This window comes from Astatotilapia calliptera, chromosome 16 (assembly GCF_900246225.1).
Source record: "Astatotilapia calliptera chromosome 16, fAstCal1.2, whole genome shotgun sequence".
Classification (NCBI taxonomy): Eukaryota; Metazoa; Chordata; class Actinopteri; order Cichliformes; family Cichlidae; genus Astatotilapia; species Astatotilapia calliptera.
In genome coordinates this window covers 15,266,649-15,287,242 of record NC_039317.1, presented here as the reverse complement: position 1 = coordinate 15,287,242, position 20,594 = coordinate 15,266,649, and the positions used below count along the sequence as shown (strand labels likewise).

General features: G+C 40.8%; 1 protein-coding gene across 4 annotated transcripts in view; it reads left to right on the top strand.

Moving 5' to 3' along the window:
* Positions 1 to 20,594, top strand: part of sytl5 (synaptotagmin-like 5) — a 61,428-nt gene that overhangs the window by 1,914 nt on the left and 38,920 nt on the right. The gene's annotated exons all lie outside the window — the stretch shown is intronic.

Below are 20,594 nucleotides of genomic sequence, written 5' to 3'. Positions count from 1 at the left end.
AAACCCTCTGCTCAGCTACCAACAGGAAAACATGATGTATGCAGGATTTATTTATTAATATTTTATGCTTGGTTGGCTTTCCATCAATTTGGGGCCTCAGCCGTGGAGAATAAGTAATCATCGGTGACTCAAATGCATATTTGTGTGTTTTTGTTTCGGGATACAAAATGACAGAAAATTGAGGAAAAAGTGGCAAAAAGGATGTTTTCTGATTGCCTTGTTTTGTCTGAATCAACAGCGTAATAGTGAGCTTTCACTCAAGAATAGTTCATTTTTTCATCAGTGATTTAGGCTCCAGAGTGAATTATTTGTTTGTAGATGGGGTTTTTTTTTAAGTGCTAAATAATTTTTGATTTAGAGAGGATGAAGTTGAATACTTTTTGAAATATCCAAGCAACAAGAAATCACCTAATGATATTTACACAACTGGTGAAAAAAACCCTTTTAATTTCTTTCTCGTGTAATCAAAATAACAGTTTTTTCTTTCTTTTTCTTTTTTAATTTGTCACTTGTTTGAATTTGCAATATTTGATTTAAAAAAAAAATATTTGAAGCACCCATTGAAATGAGGAGCAAGTTTGCTCCTTAGGTCAGACATGTGGGCTGATCCATAATTAAATTGTATTTACTTTTCTTATTTGGCCTCAAGTGTTACATCTTAACAGCCAGTATAATGTGAAAATAGAAAAGCCCAATTCAACTTTCCCAAGTGGCTCTTAGACCTCAGACAGGGTTGGCTGCTGTCCAGAGTGGCTACTTAACACTGACAAAGTAGATTCAGACGAGAACTGGCAACGTTTTCATCTGTCAGCCACGTCCACTGAGTAGATTTAAACAACACTGCTGAGCTAATGAGCTCATATATTGCATAATTTTTATTATGAACCCCTAAAGGCCAATGTGAAAGATCCAAAATGTACACTGCTGTTTCCTTCACAAACAACAAGCCATTGCAGTGTAAGAAATTATCCTGCCGTACTGTAATTTGTCATACTGACGCTTCCCTAAATTGGTTCATTCGGCTCCTCTAAGCAATAGGTGCGGTTATCATTTGAGGCTGTTGTATCGTAGTCTCGAGCAGGGTACCTCGGTGATGATAACCGAACCTTCATGCAGCTCACCCGCTGTGGGGGTTGTGAGGGGAACAAATGGGCAAATAAAGAATGAGAGAAGCAAGCGAATGTAGGGATTCCCTGATGTCTTAACACAAAGGCAGGGGAGCTCATCCAGTAGTGCAGAAAGAATCCCTGGGGATTGCAGTCACACAGCATTAGAGGTCTCCGGGATCTGCCGGCACAGGATAGAGGAGTGTGTGCGTGCATTTGTATGTGTGCACATACATTTGCTCGCACATGCATTCTTGTGACAGACACTGCAGGCTGCAGCCAAATGTGCCAGACTGATACTTGTGTGCTGCAAATCCAAAACCTCTGCTTAAAGTTTGAGTCATGGTGTGGCTCTTTGTATCAGATTGACTTGAGACAAAACTATTATACCACAAATATGTCATACTTTCTACAAAGTCGTATTTCAAAAAGCAAACTAGACAGCTGCACCACCTTTCTGTAGCTGTCTAGATTGCAGTATCTGACTAGCTCATGCTGCGCTTGTGGTTGATGCTCGCAGCGTTGTCGTGAGCTGTGAGATCTTATTGTTGTTACAGATAAAGAAGGTGAAGCTTCTTTGGGAAGATGGTAAAATGTTGCTCAGTGCAGCATTTAAAGCCTCAATCTAAACTTGGTGTGCTCATAATCATTTCTATTTTTTTTACATGAGAAAATATGTGAAGATATTTTCTGGAGTCTGAGAGCCAAAGTCCTCTGATTTCTTACGCTTCCTTCCATTCTTGTCTGCCTAACCGATTCAGGGTCCTGAGGGAGTGGAGGGAGGGTTTTTGGAGACTATCCCAGCTACCATAGTTCGAATCAAGGGGTACACCCTGTACAGGTTGTTAGCCTGTCGCAGAGCTAACACAGAGAGACAGACAACCATTCACATTCACACCAATGGGCAATTAAAAATCACCAGTTAAACTAACGTCACTAACTACATGTTTAACTCCTCTCTGGAGGGGAGAGGGAGGGGAAACAGGAGGACAAAGGAGGGGGGAACAACTAAGCTGTAGTGCCTCTGCACCTCACTGTACAATACCTTGTGCAATACTTTTTGTAAATAGTCAACAGTGCAATAGAATCAATACTTGAAATGTGCAATTCACTTGTATTTTATTTTTTATTCCTATTTATTCTATTTATCCCCTTTGTATATTTTATTTATATTTGTCTCTGTATTTATATGTGTGTGTGTGTGTGTGTGTGTGTGTGTGTGTGTGTGTGTGTGTGTGTGTGTGTGTGTGTGTGTGTGTGTGTGTGTGTATATATATATATATATATATATATATAACAGTTCTGTAACTGTAACTTTGGTCGTTGCTGTGCTTTTTTTTTGGAAGTCGAATTTCCCAGAGGAACCCACCCGAGGGATTAATAAAGTTCTATCTTATCTTATCTCTCTTATCTTACATGTCTTTGAACTGTGGGAGTAAGCTGGAGTAAGGATTTCTTAGGCTGTATGATAAAATGTTCAAGTTGAAGGTTATAGTGCTGGATAAAAGAAGAGTAGCTAAGCCTCACACCTGACTTGCTGTATCCATAAAATATTTAATTCATTCCCTTGGCTTTGTCCATAAACTGTATATAAAAGATGGCCATGGCTTCTGTCTTCAGAAAGTGTCTTAAACAAACATTCATGTTTATGTCTGTGGGTGAAAAACAACATGTGGTGATCTCTAGGCTGTGTCGTCATATAGTCCCTTTCATGTGATCACCAGTAACTGATACGGTTGTCACTGGGGCAGGTAAGTGGAACGGGTTAATGTATACTAGTTAATGGAACTATATCCACCCACCATAATGCATACTGCATACCAGCGAGTTTATTTCCTCCATTTATCTCCTTCACAAAGCGACCAGCAGATGAGCCTTGTTTAGACTGCATCGAGCGATTGGAAGTACCGTAATTAGTGACCTTAAGTGGATGGATATGAGCTCAGCAGTTAAAGCAATGTTAACCTTTGTGTGACTTTTGTTTTCCTTAAAATTTCCTCTTTAGGACTAAATTTATAGTAATGTGTTCAAGACTTTCTTTGTGAAATGGCTTCCTGTCGCTTCTCCCTCTTCACCCTGCCCTCCCTTTACAGCAACACGCACACAAAGCTCTAGTGAAACCAGAAGTTTAGGAGAGGACATAAAGTCAATGTCTCTTCAAATGGTCAGTTTTATTCACCTCTGTTTTAATATAATGGATTTAATTTAAGTGGAGTGCAGAACATAGATTTGGAAGATGGTGGCATGAAGCTTTAGGAAGGCAAAATAAACTTGATATGAGCCGAGTAATAACAATATGTCATGCATTAATATTCTTCACCCTCACATGTCTAACTTAACAGTTATTTTTTAAATATTTGCAGAGGTGTGGACTCGAGTCACATGACTTGGACTCGAGTCAGACTCGAGTCATTAATTTTATGACTTTAGACTTGACTTGAAAAAATGTTCTAAGACTTGTGACTTGACTTGGACTTTTACACCAATGACTTGGGACTTGAATTGGACTTGAACCGGTTTACTTGAAAAGACTTGATATTTTACCCCAAATATAAAATTTAACACGCATATTATATAGAGATTGAAAATGTGACGTCATTCACGGGTAGAACCGCAAAGGATTCTGGGAACTCGTGGCAAGCGGTACTAGCGCACGCAGGCTTTCAATTAAAATCAGTTATACAGCGATAAAAAGAAACACAAAAATGTCAAGAAGCTGTTGTATTATTAACTGCAATAGCCGGTCGCATGACAGCCACGGGAAGCCGACGGGTAAAGAGATCGGTTGTTATCGGATTACGTCGTTGAAGAGAAATTGTTCAAGCCATGTTTCCGAAGTAACAAAGACGCGACGGATGGCCTGGATTTCAGCCATTCAAAGATCAAATATAACGTCCCAGAACACTCCAGCTCACAGGTTAGTCTGCTCCAAGCATTTACACGAAGGTCAGTGTTTTTTAGTAGTTAATACGTCATTTTCACAACATAATTAGTGATATAGGTTACAAGCAAGTCTGGCGCTGAACAGAAATTGTCGCGCTATGCTTCTTTATTTATTGTGCATAAATAGTGAATTGTCCTGACACAATATTGCGTTTCGCTTCTGTTATTATGGTACATTGACAAAAACATATACTTTTCTTCAAAGGATAAAACAGGTTTTTTGTATCACTAATTGCCCAGTACGATTACAGCATACAGTATTATTGTCACTGCTACATTTCTGTGATGCTACCAGAAATTATTTCCACTACTAATTAATTACCGTTGAGCTCAAAGGTCCTATTAATAAACGGTTAAGGAATGTGTATTTATGACGACAATTTGTGAGACTGGTAAACTTATGATACGTACGATGGTCTTTACTTTCTACACGGTGCATTTCAAGGTCCTGTACCCATCCGTCGGTAAACTGTACCTGGGCTTGTTGCAGTGACCTGAAGTTACTAAACTTCATGAGTGTATGCGCTCACTCCAAGAAGCGTATGATTATAAATATGCATATAAATATTAGGGGTGCAACGATATTCGTATCGATATTGAACCGTTCGATACAGTGCTTTCGGTTCAGTACGCATATGTATCGAACAATACAACATTTGTAATTTATTTTATCAACTTTCCTTCCGATGATGCTGTCTGTGTTGAGCGCTCAGTGAATCTGCGTTCGACTACTCCGCCTAGGCTGCACTGTCGAGCGCAGATCCACTGAGCACTCAACACAGACAGCATAGTCAGAAGGAAGCGTGCAGGGCAAGCTAGCAAGACACATGGACCTCCCCCACCCTCATTCAGATCTGGCGTTTGGAATTATTTTGGTTTTCATGTGACGTATGACCCTGAAGGTAAGCGAGTCATGGGGCCCGTTCTTCGTACGTCGCTTACTACATCCAAGATCAAATGACACATCCAAGATCAAATCATCGCGCTAACCGTGAGCTCGCTAATCCGGTTCCCCGAACACACCTGCTGTTTACGATTACTACAGCTGGACGCAGGAATGTGACATCACTGGGCGTAGTAAAAGGGGCTACGCATCGATAGTAGAAACATTGATCGGCAACCCGCTGATTGGTCGGCGAAAATGTCGAAGGGGCGTGCTCGGTATTTTCCGGCAGCAGAGCAAGAACTCTTGAGTGAGGGATTTCAGGAGTTTCAGAGTTTAATTAAAACGCAAGAGAACACTGCAAAGGCTGCAAAAGCAAGGAGAGAGGGCTGGCAGAAAGTTGCTGACAAATCAAACTCGTAGGTAATTTAATAATAATAATAATAATGGATTGGATTTATATAGCGCTTTCCAAGGCACCCAAAGCGCTTTACGATACCACTATTCATTCACTCCCACATTCACACACTGGTGGAGGCAGCTACGGTTGTAGCCAGGCTGCCATATCGCGCCATCGGCCCCTCTGGCCAACACCAGTAGGCGGTAGGGTAGATCTATCATATGACACTATATTGTCCAATATCATATGGCATTATATTATATTATAATATGTTATATTATATCCCCTTTCACATTAGAGCCACAACAGGACCCACAAGAATATGGGAACAAGTAAAAGTGGAATACAGGAGTATTCTACAGAATGGTAATATTTATCTCTGAGATTGCTTTGCGTCTCTTGGCAAGGTAATACTGGCCTGTAATACTCTGTTAGTTTGTTCATAACAGCAACCAAGAAAAGGGCAGAGGAAAAAAAGACAGGTGGTGGTCCTGCACCCCCTCGTCAACAAGTTGGTTAAGTAAATAATACCCTCACGGGAAAATCGATATCTCTCTATGAGCACACTGTCGCGCTGAGCTAAAGGATCCTGTCTATCCCGCAATATACGCTGAATTCTGAGGACTCTCCTTATCAATCTTGCACCTTCCGCAATGGGCTGCTCGCGTATACGGACAGGACATGGCTGCGACAGACTTCCCAAATCCACCTTCGCTTTTATAGCTGTGGTCTCTCATCTTGATTACACGAAGTAATTTACAATTACTACTCTGAAATATGAATTACATCTGTAATAATCACATACATGTAATAGAATGTTAATAGTACATTTCCCTTTTTTAGGGAATGACCTGTATGTATCTGTGTGAAATCAATAAATGGATCAGGTGCTGCATTGTCTTTAGTTACATTGATGTTATTTATTTATGGTGAAACAGTGGTGGAATATCGCTGTTGCTTTCGTATGAATGACGCGGACATACCTGCGTGGCCGCGATCTAATCCTGTTTACATAAAGTGAACCTGCTCGGGAGCAGGTTTACGCTTACGGCTCTGTTGCTATGACAGCAAGTCCCGGATGAGCTTCGGGGAACCGACTGATCCAGGATCACGCGAAATCGTCAACAATCTAATCCGGCTAACCTACTTAGCGAGGTACGAAGAACGGGCCCCTGGACTAAAGTAAAACAGTATGTTGGATGTACCATGCAATGCTCAATTACATGGGTGGGAACTAGTGTGTTAGCGCAGTTAGCTCGTTAACGTGTTGGCCGTCTAGCCCCACACACGGGGCGATCGGCGGTAGCTCGTTAACGGAGATTTGCAGTGTTGTGGCGTTAAGGTCATTTCAACGAGATTAACCTGAAAGCACTAGTGGGAACACAACGAATATGACTGCACATTTACTCCGACATCATCCTAGTGCAAAGACCAAAACAACAAGCATGCTACTAACTTTAGCCGAGTCATTTAGACCGCTGTTAGCACATGATTCTCCTTATGCTGCTGAGAATATAGCCCAGAAGAAGCGGATAGTATAGCTTTTATTTTGGAAAGAGCCATTTCTCTGTAATAAACTCTCTTTTCCAAAGATGAGTGATTCCTCAATCAGATACAGGGCTCGCAATATCGCTAGCCCGACGTCCTGGAGCTAGCGATTTTTTTCAGTCGGGCTACCAAAATCTATCTCTGCCCTGCCCGTCGGGCTATTGTAGGAAGGAAAAATATATGTCAATGCTTTTGCATTCTTTCAGAAATGTAGCTGGGTAATTATGTCATTGGCATCGGTGAGCCACTGTCAATATGTGACATACTGAAATCGCGTTTGAATTTGCGCTTGTTTTTTTGCTTTCACTTTGCAATCGTGTGAACTGTGTATAGAGAGCGACAGCACTGATCTGTGAGTGATGATAATTTGCGCACCAATTCCTCTGACATCGTCTTATTAATCGTTAGCTTACTATGCAAACATGACAAGTGAAATCTCCCGCAGCTTAAACATGTGAGAGGTTGATCGCGCAGAGAATCGCTGAGCTTATGTGAGTGAGTGTGTAAAAGCATTTCAGTTCTGCTGAGCCAAATAAGACAGGTCAGGGTGAAGAAGTGACAGCCAAAGAAAAGCTTACCACAAAACGGAGAAGTTATGACAAATGAGACTATAAGGCAAAAAGAAAGTGCAGCTTTATGGTTTCATGGACAAAATAATTTCTGTGGCTGCAATATGACGAGCTAAATAACCAGGGCTGCACATAAGTGGTCCGCAGGTGCGCATTCGCTGTCAAAATAAAAAACACGCACAAGGGTTAGGGTTAAATTTAAAAACTGTACTTTTGAGTTAAAATATATATTTATAATTTTAATAAATGACAAATTAAAAAGGCATGAACATTTTTTTTGTATCGAAAAAATATCGAACCGTGACACCAAAGTATCGAACCGAACCGAACCGTGAATTTTGTGTATCGTTGCACCCCTAATAAATATGCTACGATGAGATAGCTGACTTCATCTAACTAGCAAATGTTGTCCAGGCTACGTTGGTGATGCAGTTTTTTTTAATGTGTATGATATTTTTGTCATGCGATTTTAAAGCTGGTCCTACAACCGCATCCAAGAATAACATGCAGCTTATCTCAGAACTGTCGGTGAAAATTATTCTTGGAGCTAGGTTTAATTGAGCTGCATTTTAAAGAGGTGCAATTTCACAATTTGTGTATATTTTCTAAGTTCACTATTTTGTCATGTGTTGAGAAAAACACAGATTTTAAAATTACATGGTCTAATATTTACATTTAGCATATAACTGCAACATTATTTTTTCGTGTTTTTTTTTTTTAAAGACTCGAAAGGACTTGAAATTCAAAGTTTCAGACTTGTGACTTGACTCGGACTTTTACACCAGTGACTTGAGACTCGACTCTGACTTGCCTGACATTACTTGAGACTTGACTTGAGACTTGAGGATAAAGACTTGAGACTTACTTGAGACTTACAAAACAATGACTTGGTCCCACCTCTGAATATTTGAATATTCTCTTAACACAATGGGCCTAAAATCACACAAAAGACATAAAATCTGGCTAAATAAAGTCTATAGTTTTGTTTTTTGTAACAGCTTTTTACCATATTGAAACAGATTTAAACAAACAGTGAACTGATTTCTTGCAGAAGGGTTAGTGATAGATTTTATTTTGATACAGTCTTTTCTTGTAATTTTACCAGTTTGGAAATATCTCATACTTGCAGTCCCTAATATTTCAAGCTTCATCTCTCTGTTAATGAGACATATGAATGAGCTGGGGCTAAAAATACATAATGTGCTTGCAGTTTCCTAGAAAGCCTGGAAACTTGAAATCCTTTTTTTTTTAGTTGTTATTCTCCGCCTCTGTAGGGAACCCTCTTTGCCTCTTAAACAACGTCTCTCTGCATTGTTCATTTACTCATATTTTCACAGATGTCTTAAAGAATTATGGAGATTCACACATCAAACTGTCGTCCTTTAAAGCGCGAGTCATATTGTGTTTAAGATTGGTGCACAATTACATTCAGATTAACTGCTGATGCCTGAGGTGCTGAAACAAAGCTCCTCCATGCTGCTGCACTGAATGTCTGATCTCTGTAGTGCAGTGTTGTGCGGGGTTTCCCTCCCTCCCACTCACTGATGGCGCTCTCATCCAAAGCTCTCCAAACGCATGCTGCTTGCCCGTTTGGTATGCAGCCTATAGCCCCGCGTGGCCTCAGAGATGCACCGCATCCTTGTTCAATCACAGCAGCAGCAAGGCAATCAGTAGGCAACCTGTCCAAACAACAACCCCGCGGATGTGGGAGGGGAGGGGAAAAGCATCTCGACAGCAGAAATGTAATTTGGAGGCAGTGCTGAGGGAAAGGGCTCAGTTGAGTAATAGATTGCTGGTCAGGGAGTGATGCCTCACTGTCGCCCTCCATAAACCTTGAATGTGTGGACACATGCCTCTGTGGGCGCTGCAGTGGGATGATGGGACACTTGAACCTAAACACAGAGTACAAACACTGAAAATGCCCCTTTTTTATTTAAAGTTGTATCCTTATCTTAGTGTTTCACAGCACTCAGCATGCTGACCGGGATGTGCCAGTGAAGAAAATCCACCCAGCACGGTGTACATGTAACACAGGCATTAATTAAATTCATTGTTGACATTTCGTGCACATTACGGTGTTTAATCATAACTATTTTAACCAGCTGCAGTGACGTGAATGGATGTGAGGAATTAATGGAAATGTGCAATAAACCTGGGCTGTGAAATGACTGCAGAGTTATGAATGATGAATGGAAAACTACTGATTAAAAAGCGCTATATGTTTGAAAACCAACAAATGGGGTATTACAGAGTTGAATGACTGTTATTTATCATTTAATTATTTGGCATTTTGCTTCTAAAATGTGTTCTAGTTAAATGGAAATCAACTGGATTTGAGCTTCAGAGTTAAATCTTGATATTTGGATGCTAGGAGTCGACTTAATCTTCCTAAAATCGATGTGACATGCTGTTAAACTCTATTAGTAAAGTAACTTTTTGACAATGGAGCCAATAATCAAAAGAATTGGGACTCCTAATAAAGGCTAGCTGCTAAGCTCTAAGCGAATAGACTTTTGTTTCCAGTAAGCGCAGGTTTGGAAAACATAAAGCTGAATCTGAAGTCAATGTTTACCTGCTGCTGAAGAAAAAGGCGAGGTTTTATATTTCATCTGGTCAACAAGGACTTTTATCAGAATGAGACAGGAGGTCACTGCCTTTATGTCGTCATAACAGACGGAGACTCACAGGTGTAGGATTATAACATAGTCCTCGTTGCTGTGTACATTTGAATCATGTAATCCTGAACATTAATCAGAAGTTTCGGTTAAATTTTCCGCCGACCTCACCCATATTTGTCGACAAGGGCAAAGTCCGTATTGGTTTTGTTGGTTCTGAGAAATGCAGTTGTGTTTTTGTTTTGTGTCTTTAGTAGTCCTCTTCTTACATTAAGGTCAGATCATGTTGGAGTTTTTAATTCATTTGAGCTCATTAATTAGCTGTTTTAGTTCCTCCAATGACGTTACAGTTCATTGACTCACATTTTTATATGTCGCAACACATCCAGTGCAGCGTGATTTCGAAAGTTGCATAAGTTAGAGATTATTGAAGATTTATAAATATTTGACTAATAATTTGTAGACTTCAGAGATCATTTGCTAACACATAGTTAACCTTGGCTCACTTTCAAATCCATGCAGCTGGAGATTTACGTGGGTGTGAATGTTGGTTTGTCTACTGAATTAAATACAGAAATAGTTCTTCATAGACCCTCCTGATATAATACTGGAAATGTGTTGGTGAGCAGGCTTTGAAAGGCTTCTAGTTGTTCTTCAAGCTGCCTGCTAATTACAGTAGCCTGCTTATGAGCAGAACCTAGCTCACATTAGGTTAGTATGCTGGGCCCTGATCACACATGCCTAGAGACTGGTTGGCAACCACCTGGCAACCACTTGTTGCTAGGATAAAAACAGTATTTCAATCCTTCCTGACTGATGTCAGTCGCTGTTAAATTGACTGCTAAAGCCCTAATTGTGTAGGCTCTAGAGACCAGTTTGTGAACCACTACTAACCATGGGACACTAGAAAAAAGTTGCATTTCCCAATCTGTAGTTGGCAAGTGTTTGCTGGAGGTTGCTGGCAGTTAGGCGAAATTTTCACAAAAAGCTAAATGGCGGTACACCAAAAATCTACTTGTGATTGCTTTGGTTGCTGGCAGATTGCCGTCATCACCTGTAGTTTGTATAGAAAACGCCAACTACTCTCCAACCAATCGCTAAGTGCTAGTGCAATGCGAACCTGAAATGACAGTTTGCAGTTAAAGTAAAAGTTACATGTTTGGAAATGCGTTCATTTTAAGTGAAAGCACAGCTCGAGTCTTTGTTTCCAGTTTACGTATCAAGTTTTGTTACTGCTTGGTCTTTACAGCTGTTTGCAGGCAAATTGCCATCTTCCATGCAAATTACAGGCGACTGTGGGAGTCTGTTAGTGACCACAGCAATCACAAAGATTTTTCTCTTTGTGCCCTGTTTCACCTAGCAACAGACAGTAACCTCTAGGGACCGCTTTCCAACAAGTCGAGGACTACACTTTTTCCCACGTAACTGAGGCTTTAGACCTTGAGAACTTTGAGTGACTGTAAATCTATAATCTATAAGAAGTCTTCTAATAGAAGATCCCCAGTCCAAACCAAGAAGGAAAAAAAAACTCTTTGGGGTTGCATCAGCAAGTTTAGCTGCTGTTAAAAATCTGCCAAATCAAAGTTCCCAGTCTTGTGTCTTGAATTTTTGTACTAATTTGAAGTCTCCCATTCCTTCTGGCAGCTTTAGTCTTGCTTTATAAGAGTGCAAAGTGATGTTTCACAACATGACACCCTTTCGTAAAAATGACTAATCCACAAATTAAGCACAATTAAAGCAATATAAGGCATGAACAAACCTGTTAGCTGCTTCTTTGGTAACGCTTTCTAATTGCGAGTTGGAGGGGCATCTTTGAACTTCAAAACAAAACCTTTTTCCAGCCTATGTGAGAAATCAGTAATTGTCTGTGGTTGCTCTGAAATGCAGAGCAGGATGCCCTTTCTGTCAAAACGTCCTGTGCTCTAAATATTGGTTGCTGAATGCTAATTATTTTGCAGAAGCAGTTGTTTTGGCTCCTAGCCTGGATTTTCCACAAGCATGTGGGATGCCAGGAGCTGGCATATAGAACAGAAAATGTTTTGTTCCATTTCAGATGAATGTATGTCATGGCCATTAACAACATAATCCTTAGGAAAATTATAAATGCATGCTCTAACACGTTATGGGGATAAATAACATCCAGAAGTGCTTTAAATCCGGAGGATTCAGGTCCCACCTGTCTGTCTAAACAGCAGTTTGTCTTTGCTAGAAGATCTTTATTCATCGATCTGCTGTGGAGGCTCTGCCAGCCCAGACGCTTAACACTGAATTTCATTGTGCATCTGTCTAGATTTTCCGGCTATGCTAATGTACCAGCATACAGCGCAATAAAGCCGAAATGATGCAGGGCTTATCATACGAATTTTCATAATCCATTAGCATCTGCCCAGCCTTAAATTACACATGCTGTTCAGTTGTTACGCTGTGATTAATACTAATGCTGCTATGAACATGTACGCACGCATGCATGCAGAGGATCTCCCTTCTGTCCATTAGCTTGTAGTGTCTTGAAAAGATGAAGGAAAGTACAATTTGGTTGGACTGGAGTGTTATGAAATATTCAACCATGTTAGTGAAGGGAGCTGGTTTAACCCGAACATTTCTCTCACTCCTCTCCTCTCGAAGAAGAAGCAGCAGTGGCAGCAGAAACTGGGTTAATGAGATCCTGCCTCAATCTAAAAGCTCTTGTCTCTTGTTCTTTAAGTGTTTGCGCACTGGCAGCATGCAAATCTATTACATATCTGACTATGTAAAGTTTTCTCGAAACATAAAGACAACATTTTTAAATCTTAGTTTAATCTGTTCTTTAAAATCTGCCTCCCCTCATCAGAGGGTATGATGGCAAAGAGTAAAAGATTTCAGACTCTCTGCAGTGAAAATCTTTGTTTATCCAACAAACAGACTTCCTGCACTTGAACCGTCTCACAGTTTCTAAACAGTGCCAGATTTGAGGAACAGGCGCCAGACTGTGGCTTCAGTTCTGGACAATTTTACTGCTGCTTTTCAGTCCTGCCAGAATAAACTGGCAGCTTTCACACTGCAGACATGAGAGCAGCTGATCATACTGAAGACTGAAGGACCAAATGGCATCTCTGTCACTGGCCACGCAGAATCTAAGGAAACAAATGTAATAATACAGGTTAAATCATTATTTTGATTTACATCAGAGGCTTGTCTTATTTCAGCAGGTGTTTTACACGTCTGCTGGTGTAGTTGTGAGAACCATTTTCTAAATTAAGTCTTGTAAGTGGGTATACATTTTGTCATCATGCACTTTTATAAAGCAAGAGAAGTACAAACAGATCAATTTGCAGATGTAATTCAGTGTTGTAGGCTTTGCAGTGTTTGCAGCTGTTGGTTCTTGGTTTTACCCTTAAAAAACATCATATCTTGTTGATTTCAGTCACTCTGAGGTCATTCTAGGGGCAAGCTGAATTCTTTTTGTCAATGTGATGCTGCAGATTGATTCAGACCTGGCAGTAACAATTTCAATTACAATGTGAGATTCTTGTCAGAGTTTCATTCTGAGTCTGTGCTGCTCATATAACATCTTCCATTGTTCATATGGGCTGTCTTCTGTAATATGACTGCTAGCTGCATTGTCTTGACACGGTGTATTATTGCTTACAGTGCATTGTGTGCAGCCCACACACTATAAACCAACCCTTTTCCCTCTCGTCTTGTTGTTTACCTTCAAATGTCTTAACTGTTCAGTACACCGTTCACTGTAAACATGACAGCTCTTTTTGTATCCTCTTGTATAAGACAAGACCTCAAAACCCATATCAGCTTCAGTGTAGATTACCAAACAAAACTGCAGTTACTCCAACAATTACAAAGCACTCCATCTTCGTTCCTGCATGAATCAGATGGAGGAAGTGAGTCATCAAGCTGAACGAGAATTCCTATTGGGTTTGGTTGGCCTGTGGGACTCCAGATGCAGTGCGGCGCTGGCCGAACAGCTGAAGCAAAAACCTAGCTGTGGTAGGCCAGTGTCAGCCTAAAAGCAAATCTGGCAAACCATAAGGTGACTTGGGAGGGGAACATGATACAGTGTACAGTGGAATACTTTGAGGATTCCCAGGAAAAGGGGATGGCTTGCACATCACTGGGGAAAATCTCACTGAGGTAGTTAAACCACTCCTCATAGCAGGGCCCCCTGGGGCCTGAAGTTCTGGATGCTGTGGTCTGTCTGCATGGAGGTCTGAGGTGGTGGTGCCTATTTTTAACAAGTGGTGCTGGAGGTATGGTAGAATTACAGAGGGGGCCATACTCCTCAGCCTCCCTGGAAAGGAAGGCCAGGGTATTGGGTAGGAGAGTCTGTCCATTAGTCAAACCTTGGATCAGGAGGAACAATATGGTTTCTTGTCCTGATTGCCAAACGCTGGAGGAGCTCTTAGTTTTAGGCAACAGTAATCACAATGCTGAGGAGATGAGGAGAAGAAAGGTCCTTTGTTTTAGTTTGATTTGTATTTCTCTCACAAACCGCTGTGTTTTAAGGCATTCTGTACTCCAAACAAGGCTTTTGGGGTCAGAACACTTGGTGTGCATTAAAGGTAAAAACCTGGTGTACGTATCTTTCCCTTTGAAGTCCAGATGGGCTTTTCTCTTCCTGGAAGTCTTTTATTTTACCAGCAACACCTAACAGCACAGCACAATAATCACGACCAATTTTCTGGCTCTGTCTCTTCTGCAGTTTCTCTGCTGGTTTGTTTTGGAGGATAAACAGCCTTTTCCTGAGCTCACGCTGCCCTTTTCCTCTTAATTAGCAGGTGAAATGACACAAGCAACCTTTCAGCACAAGGACAAGCAGCCTTCAGATAAGAGTGATGCCCGAGAGTTCAGTGAAGGTGAAAAGAAGAAAAAAAATGGAAGGAGTGCAGGGAGATTAAGAGAGCACAGCTAACGGGGGTTGAGAGAGGGGGTGGGATAAGACTTTTTTTTTTTTTTTTTTTTTAGAGGAACTGTCTATGCTGGTTTGTTTTTCCTATTTTCTGCTCCATTGAGCCTGGCAGGGAACTGTGGAGGCCTGCAGGCTTGATAGGTCATTACAGAGGACGGCTCTGCTGCGAGTGTAATGTTACAGCGGCTGTGACATGTGTGCTTCATGGCTGTAAGGGCAGCACTTTAAATGTTGGTCAAGGCTTGGTAGCAAATGTGTTAAACATCGGTGGCTTGTATCTTAACTGTGAAAGACAGCCATGGAGGAAATCTCTTTTTTTCTTTTCAGTAACTCAAGAAAGGAATTTTTTTTCCAAATATTATTCACAAAAAAATCTGAAATATCAAAAATCTAAATTTCAAACTCAAGTTTTTCTTTTATTATCTGTATATTTTATGCATTCTAGGTAGCGTTTTAGCAATTTAGCTGGTGTCTACTAACATAATGTAATATATAAACTATACACATTTCTCTTCTTACCCAAGTAACTCTGACAGCAGTCGGATCAAAGAGAAATTGGTCAGAGAGTAAACATTAGAGCAGGTAACCGTTCATCTCCAGCCCTAGTATAAAGCGGCAGAAGATGGAAAATCTCATATAAACTCTATAAACACTAGACAACTTTATTAGCTATACCTTGCTAGTACTCAGTCAGACCCCATTTTGCCTTCAGAGCTGTCCTAAATCTTTGTGATACAGATTCAACACGGTCCTGGAAACACTTCTCAGAGACTTTGGTCTATAGTGACATCATAGCATCACACACTGGCTGCAGATTTGTCTGCTGCACATCCATTACTTGATGTCAGGTCAAAGATGCTTTACTGAATTGAGATCTGCTACTAAATGGAGGCTATTTGAGTAAAATGAACTCATTTTTATGTCCAAGAAACCAATTTTAGATGATCTGAGCTTTGTGACATGGTGCGTTATCCTGCTGGAAGCAGTCATCAGAAAATGGGTACGCTGTGGTCATAAAAGAAACAATCGCACACACCATTACATCACCACCAGCTTGAACCATCGATACAAGGCAGGATTGAGCTATGCTTTTTTTTTTGTTGTTGTTGTTTTTGAAAACTTCTTACCCTATCTGCCCCTTCTCACTCTACCAGCACTTAACACTACAATCTACCTCAAGGTTCAGAAATGATCTTCTTCATCTACGTTGTAATGCGTGGTTATTCGAGTTACTGTCAGCTTGAAGTCATCTGGCAAATCTCCTCTTATCCTTGGCATCAACAAGGCATTTTCTCCTCGAGAACTACAGCTCACTAGATATTTTCTGTTTTTCAAACCATTCACTGTAAACTTCAGAGACGCTTGTGTGGAAAATCCCAACAGATCAGCAGTTTATGAAATAATCAGATCAGCTCATCTGTCACCAATAAAGTCAATTAAATCAACTTTCTTCCCCATTCTTATGCTCAGTTTGAACTTCAGGGGGTTACTTTTACCATACAATGATACATACATTGAGTTACTGCCATGTGATTGGTTGATTAGATATTTGTGAAGCAGGTGAACATGTGCACCTAACAAACTGGCTATTGAGTGTTTGTACCCGCTTTAAACATCCTCCTCTCCCACAAATCCAAAATAATATTTGGAAGGTTGCAGGTATCAGGTTCTTTGAAGTGAACTACTTTTTACAATACATTTTTGATGAGGTCTTAATCAACAAGCGTTTATAATTGTTCCAAACTGTGCAAACGTGGAGGGGAGAGGGGTTGTTCCCCATTTATAGGAAAAATGTTACAAATTTTGGGACGTGAGTATAAGAGAGATTTATCCAACTGCTATTACAAACAAAATATCCTGAGCAAAAACCTCCTGAGTGTCTATAGCTCAGGAGGGTAGAGCAGGTTGTGTACTAATTGGAAGGTCAATGCTTGATCCTTGGCTCCTCCACCAGTGACAATGTTAGAAAACCCTGAGGCGAGATACTGAACCCTAAGTCACTCCTGTTGCATATGTCGGATGTACGAGTGTGTGAATATTAGCTTAAAGCTAAGAAGAAAGTGCTTGTATGAATGTAGATGAATGAGGCATCTAGTAAAAGACTCTCTGTGTGCTCAAATTGAGTAGAAAACTGCTATATAAGCACCAGTCCATTTACCATTTACAGATGTTCTTACTGGGACACTAAGTGTGGATTAATTAACTACTATCTTATTGGCAGGTTCTTGACATATTGCTCACACTGCATGGTAACAAGCTGCCAAGGCCTTTAACAGCTTACTGAGATACAGTGTCAAGGGCAGTGATTTTTTTTCCCTCCAACATTTATCACTGGAAAAGCGCTGGAAAAACGTCTGCAAAGCCAACATTAGTGGAAACAGACTGCTGCAAACATGTAACAACAAATTAAGTATTTCGCCTGGTGTGACGGTGGGGTTATCCGTGGGCGGGGGAGCTATCTTGGAATAATGAAGCTTGAACAAATGAGTTTTTCTAAAGCTTTTCCTCAGCAGGCAGCTTTGAATGCTCTCACACAGGGCGAGACGCAGTGATCGGATAGCTCAGCTAGCAGTCATCCTTTCTTTGAAGACGTTTGTTAGACTGCACTCAGCAGCCAACAAGAAGTTCAAACAAAACCCGTTTTTTTTTCTCTCAGACACAGGTGGTCACAACTTTTAGGGATGTTGCAGGAATCCTTTAAAGTTACTCCCCCCAGTTCTGTTTTTGGGAAGGTGCTTATAGTATTTGGGGATGGAAAGAGGCTGGAGATGAAAGCAAATGTGAAAAGCACCTCATTTGAAGCAAACTGGCAGCTTGCATCCAACAGTCTTCTGAAACAGCCAGACTCGAACAATTATGATCACACAGCGGTTGACTGGCTGTTTGGAGATGAGACACTAAAACTCCCTCGTGGTTTCACAGAGCTACTTCTGCCACACTTTGTGGTTGTAGACTAGTGTAATGTTTGTTTTTTTTTAATTCCTTTTTTTTAAACGATCATCATGTGTCACCTCTCTGTGATTGCAGCTTTGACTGTGGTGGTTTGAAGCACCTTTAAAGCACTTTTGCCTTCAGATACGTGAACAAAGTCACCCCACTCTAATCTTCCGTCCAGGAAAGATGACTCGTAGACAGCCAATCGAGGAAAGATATCGCAAAGTTTGGCTGCCGTTCTCCTATATATGTCTTTCTGCTGCATGTTGGCATCACCTTCTTCGCAGACAAAAGGCCAAATCAGGCGACGACAGAGTGTTAGTCACTGTTATGCAAAGTGTCAGGCTTGATGGAGGTGGGTTATTCATATCGGCACCTAATGCTGCTTCATTACCTTTAAGCCAACCAAGTAATTAAGGTTTTAAATTGGATTCCAGTTGACAAACCGTGGTGAGCCGTGTTTCGGGAGAGTTATTGATATGCAGGGAGTTCAGGGAATGAATTGATGAGCGAGGAGTGAAGGAAATTCACGCTGACAGCAGGTTTTCGCTGATTGGCAGTGACACGAACAGTGTGTCTGACAGACCTCCAGGCTGAGAGAAAGGGTCATTAGTGCACTGCAGATATATTATCCACCCTGAGGTGTGTGTGTTAGAGTCTAAGCAAGAGACTAAAAAAGAGAAATCTACGAATGCTTTCCAGTCGGACAAACACGTCATGTATTGTTGCTGGTGTGATTTTTGTCCTCACCCAAATCCACCTCACATCTCTTCCCAGAAACCTCTCCACTCTGCTCCAGCGTGCCACATCTCATCTCGAGCTTTCCGGTGAAGACGCAGCCTGCCTATTGATTTCACCCCACTGTGAACACTGGTTCACATCCGATAGCAGGAAGTAGATTACATGGTGGGGAGATGCACGGCTGAGATAGCAGGATAAATCTTATTTCCGCCCTCAGATAAGATGGTTGAGCTGGAAACCATTCTGAACATGCTTATGGATTGTTGTCTGTATCTGCACAGCAGAAAGCAATAAAGTAAGAGTCTGTGCGCTAACTGCTTTATAAAGAGCTTCTCAGTCTGAAGACTCTCCGCTGGTAAATTATGTTGTCCTGAGCCTGGCTTTTATGTGCAGTCGTCTATCTCAAGAGGTTTGTGCTTCATCTCATTCTGACGCTTAGAGAAGCAATTGAATTTTATGTCTGAGTGTAGATTTGTCATCATTGTGAGATCGGTTGTAAAAGTATGTGGGTTAAAAAAAACTGTTTGACTCACAGGTGCAAAAGATCAGAAGCAAACGGTGTACAGGAAGCAGGCTGAGGCAGAATCCAAAGCACACGCAAGATTAAAGAAACACAAGAGCTGAGGCACAGAGTCGGTCGGATCAGGCTACTAAAACTAGAAGAGCCTTTGTAAAGTATTAAGGAATTATCCAAAAACCTACAGGTTTCTTTCTTAGCACAAAATCAGTTTGATAGTTTTTGTCCTGCTGACACTGTAAAGATTTATCCAGCAAGACACAAGTCAACATCGTGGCATCAATTTTATTTTATTTTTTTTAAATAAATAAAAGTATCTGAGCATTTTAAATGGAACCACAGCAAGCCCATTTGAGTCATACCTTCAATTTGTAGTTGTACTTAGATGGATGTGTGTGGCAGTGCCGAGAATTGCTTTCCTGTTAAAATGCTCCAGCTCTGGTTGAGCAACACGTTTTGGACATTATCTTCAAGCACTCTCTTTATATGATGCAGTATTTATTGTTAAATCGATGACTGGAAGCAGGCCCGAGGCAGTGAAGTAGCCCCAAACCGCATTCTGATCACCGTGCTTCAAGGCTGGTTTGAGGCTCTCCTGAAAAGCTTTCTTTGGTTTGCACGAAACACGTCTGCACTAACTGTGCAAAAACAACTCTGTGTCCATAGCACATTACTCCAATAGAGCTGCTCTTTGTCTTCATGGTCATTGGCCAATAGTCTTTTATGCACTGATGTTTGCTCTAATACCAGATGCTTTTTGTCTGGCACACCTCCCATATAGGATCTGATTTTACACGTGATGACTATTGTTGCGTCTTTACCTTACAAGATAAAACACACCTTGAGGGGTTTGTTTTTAGTAACATCATTTTTGCACCAAATGGCCTGTTCCTATTGGTTGGCAGCTGTTCAAAATTAGATGAGCATATTGCAGTAAAATATTTTATTTCATGTTATTAGGAGATCATTTCAAATCCCCTGCTAGGATCATATTCATTCCCAACCTTTTCTTCTAAAGGCGTCTGAGAATCCTTTTAATTTGATCTGACCCTACGTGACCTTTTTCATAATCACTCAAGACTTTTGTACAGTGCTGTGATTTAATGGATGTGAAGTTGTGATAAATGTGACTAATTACCAAGATGACGTTGAAGTTTAATTTTAAGCGTAAGTTGTTTATCGTGCTCATCTGTTAGCACTTTATCAAAAGGATCTTTGATTATCTAAATATACTCAACAGACCCGTGCCGACTGTAAAGATTTCCACTCTGAAAACAAAAGCGTTTGAATGATGGCAATAAATTGAGAATCTATCAATAATCTGTCGGTTAAATGGGGTGTAATTACATTCTGTATTTGTTTGCTCTTTCAAGCAGGTCTGCTGTATTGGTGCAGTCTGCATGGTAACATAAGCAGCCTTTATGAGTCAGAAATG